Source organism: Arachis hypogaea, chromosome 12 (genome assembly GCF_003086295.3).
Source record: "Arachis hypogaea cultivar Tifrunner chromosome 12, arahy.Tifrunner.gnm2.J5K5, whole genome shotgun sequence".
Lineage (NCBI taxonomy): Eukaryota > Viridiplantae > Streptophyta > Magnoliopsida > Fabales > Fabaceae > Arachis > Arachis hypogaea.
The window spans coordinates 40808308-40812627 of NC_092047.1; positions in this window are offsets into that span (position 1 = coordinate 40808308).

Sequence of the window (4320 nt, forward strand, 5' to 3'; positions counted from 1 at the left end):
ACTGAAGGCATTCCAAGGTTTGAATTTGGGAGTTAGAGAAGAATCTGGAATCCTGTGTTTGAGTCAGTTGCAAATTTCTAGTGATTTTAAATCAGAACTTCTGAAGGCTCATCAAGATAGTGAAGCGTTACGTAAGGTATTACCAGCAGTTGAACAGGGAAAACAGTGGAGAATGTCAGAAGGTCATGATGGTTTATGGAGGTTCAAGAACCGGATTATTGTGCCTGATGTTGGAGACCTACGACAAAGTATCTTGAAGGAAGCTCACAAGAGCGGGTTTTCAATTCACCCAGGGAGCACTAAAATGTATCAAGATCTGAAAGCGATGTTCTGGTGGCCAGGTATGAAGAATGATGTGGCATTGTATGTATCTAAATGTTTAACGTGTCAGAAGGTTAAGATTGAGCATCAGAGACCATCAGAGACCCTTCAGCCTTTGGAGATTCCACAATGGAAATGGGAGAGTATTGCAATGGATTTTGTGATAGGTTTGCCTAGAACCCGATCTGGTTGTGACGCTATTTGGGTGGTTGTAGATCGACTAACAAAATCAGCTCATTTTCTTCCTATCCGAATAAGTTGCACAATGGAAGAATTGGCTCGAATGTATATCAAAGAGATTGTCAGGTTACATGGTGTGCCCTCTACTATTATATCTGATAGAGATCCCCGTTTTACATCAAGGTTCTGGGGAGCTTTTCAGCGTGCATTTGGGACTCAGTTAAGCTTGAGTACTGCGTATCACCCTCAGACAGATGGTCAGTCAGAAAGAACTATTCAGACCTTGGAGGATATGCTAAGGGCTTGTGTTTTGGACCAGCCGGTAAGCTGGGACCGGTATATGCCATTAGTAGAGTTTGCTTATAATAATAGCTATCATGCGAGCATCGGAATGGCTCCATATGAGGCTCTGTATGGCAGGAAATGTCAGTCTCCGTTGTGTTGGTATGAAAATGGAGAAAAGAGTTTATTAGGGCCTGAGATGATAGCTGAAACGACTGAGCAGATAAAGAAGATTCGTAATCGAATGCTTATAGCCCAGAGCCGCCAGAAAAGTTATGCTGATCAGAGGCGAAAGCCTTTGGAATTTGAGGAAGGAGAACATGTTTTTCTGAAAGTAACACCAACCACTGGAGTGGGAAGAGCTATTAAGACCAAGAAACTGAATCCCCGTTATATTGGACCGTTTGAGATTCTGAAGAGAATTGGACCAGTGGCTTATAGAATTGCCTTACCGCCGTACCTTTCGAATTTGCACGATGTATTTCATGTATCACAGCTTCGGAAGTATACTCCTGATGCAAGTCATGTTCTAGAACCAGAACCAATCCAAGTGAGAGAAGATCTAACACTCCCAGTAATTCCGGTGAGGATTGATGACACCAGTGTTAAACGATTACGAGGAAGGGAAGTATCATTGGTAAAAGTAGCTTGGAGACGAGCTGGTATCGAGGAACATACCTGGGAACTCGAATCAGATATGCGAAAGGACTATCCACATCTCTTTTCAGGTAACTATATTTGAATTTTGAGGGCAAAATTCTTTATTAGGTGGGTAGGATGTAAACCCCGGTTAAATTAGTAGATAATTAGTTAATAAATTATTTTTTAATAAGGAGGATTAGAAATGCGAATATTATATCAAAATAGGGTAGAGCTCATCGAAACGAGAATTTTGACACCAATTTCGAAGAAATCGGTCCAAGATTGGACCGAACGGGCCGAACCGGTTGAACCGGGCCCAAACCGGGCCCATGGGCCCAACCGGACCAGCAATTAAAAAGAGAGCCACGGGCTCTTCTTTCTCCCCACTTTCATAACGACGCAGGAAGCCTTCCAGGGGAGGAAAAGAGAGAAACCATACGTTGACGGTAAAATCAATTTGCCGTAACTTCTCCGTCCGAGCTCCAATCGCCGCACCGTTTGCGGCCACGCGTTCACCGCGTTGAGCTCTATATTTCTATCGGAACAATTTCATAGGTAACTTGTTTAATCACTCTCAGCTTCATCTTCTCCCAATTTTCGAATTTTAAGTGGGAATATTGAATTTCTTTGATTTCTGATGTTTTAGGATCCAATTAGCTTGAGAGAAACGTTCACTCTTGCTTATGTGAAGCTTGGGTAAGGTGAGGATACGATAATTCTATTTTAATTTCATTAAATTTGAGCTTTGAGTATTAAATTGGGTATATATGTATTATGAATGTGTATTAGGTTGAAAATAAATAATTGGAGCTTGAAATTATGAATATTGGAACTTGGAGGAAGCGGATTAGTTGAGTTTTGAGGGGCTGTTTTGGTTTTGAATAAATAGCTTTGGTCGTTACGTGGAAATCGGCTAAGGTATGGTTTAGGTTTCTTGCATTTAATATATAATGTTCTGTGAAAACTTAGGCTAGATGACCATTGGATAAGTTGGAATGCAGGTGTATGTTTAATGTTTAGTAATTTATCGATGAATATATTTGGTTGAAGTTTATTGGATAATTAGTTTTTAATTTTGGATGGTGAATGTTGTTATGTTAATTTGGAGAGAATTATGGTTGAATGTTATTGTTGATTAACTAATGATTTGGTGAATTATTGATTTGAGGTATAACTATTGTGGAGGTTGTTGTGATAATGAGGTATTTTGTGTTAAAAGCCTAGGATATGTTGAATTGAAAAGAATACAGGTTTGGACCCGAACAGGGTGGCAAAGTCCGAGTTTTAGAGGAGATGCTGCCGAAATTTTATAAAAATTAGAGATTTTGTTTATATGATTATTTAAAAAGATTTAGATTCAAAGGTTATATGGTTCGATTTTGAGTTATTAAGAAAATGAGCATGTTTTAAGTTTGATTCATTTAGAAAAGAATGAATTATGTTTTGAATTGGAACTATTGATGGACGGAATGGGAAGCGTGATAATGAAGGATAAGGATTGTATATGATTGATGTATGATGATGAATGATATGCGATTGAGAATGATGTTGATGTTGATGAATTATAATTGAATTATTTATATGGCTTGTGAATTTGAATAATCTGAGATACGAGATTCCCTGGATTAAGTGCCGTGGCTTGCCACCACGTGTACCAGGTTGAAAACTCGATACTCTGTTGACCCTACGACGTAAGTGTGACCAGGCACTATATAAATTCCCGGGAATGTTACCCCCATTGAGCAATATTGATTATTTGAGAAAAATCTATGCATAGACTCTTGGGGATGCACGTCGGGGGACAGTCTAAGGACAATTCAGACTTGTCGGGTTGGCTGGATAACCGACAGATGAGCCTCATCAGCCATAGGACAGGCATGCATCATATGCATATTACTTGAATTACTTGCTTGTGCTCTAATTGGGTGTGCCTATCTGTATTTGCCATGCTAAATGTATATTTGTTATCTGCAGTACTTGTAACCTTCTTGTGTTTGCCTTTGTCTGTTTAGTTGTCTGTGAAAATGCATGATGGAGTTGGAGGTATGGAGGAATGGCAGTATGGGATTTAGATTTAAGGTTAAGTTAAGTTAGGATTAAATATTTTTAGAGAACCACCTTTTATGGCTTCTGTTTAATACTTTAAGCTCTACAATCTGAGTGTCGGCGTTCTAGGATTGCCTCTGGCATTCCCAGGACCTTATATATTATGTGTGTGGCACCTTTACCATACTGAGAACCTCTGGTTCACATTCCATACTATGTTGTTATTTTTCAGATGCAGGTCGAGAGGCATCTCGTTAGGCGTCTGGACTCTTGAAACGGAGTGGTTACTGGGATATTTTGTTATGCTATGATGTATATATATGTACTTAGTTTTCTCTCCGCATGACTTATTCTTTTTGATCCTCTTAGAGGTTTATGGAGAGGCAGGATTGTGTATATGTACTTTTGGGTTTTGGATATGTATGTATATATATGTGTAAATATTCTCCGGCCAGTCTTGACTTCGCAGGCTGAGTTAGGAGCTTGATATTTTGTATCTTTGGCACTCTGTTCCCACTTCTGTTAGCTTATGTTTGATAGTTATGGTTTTCTTAGCACGTAAGTTAACTCGTTCCTTGAGCGTTGCGCCTTTATTGTGCGATTTTTATTTCCCCCTTTTCTTCAAGGCTCCTAGCATATTATAACTCTTCTGCTATTATATGTACTTATTTTATTTTAAAGGTCGTAATACCACATCACCTCTGTTTTACGACTTAAGCGTAAAGCTTTGTGTGGTAGGGTGTTACATTAATGGTATCAGAGCAGTTCGTTCCTATAGAGCCTGAAAGACGGACTGATTGTGCTTCTGTGCATTCTCTGTATATGTGTTTATGTGCTATTAGGATATCT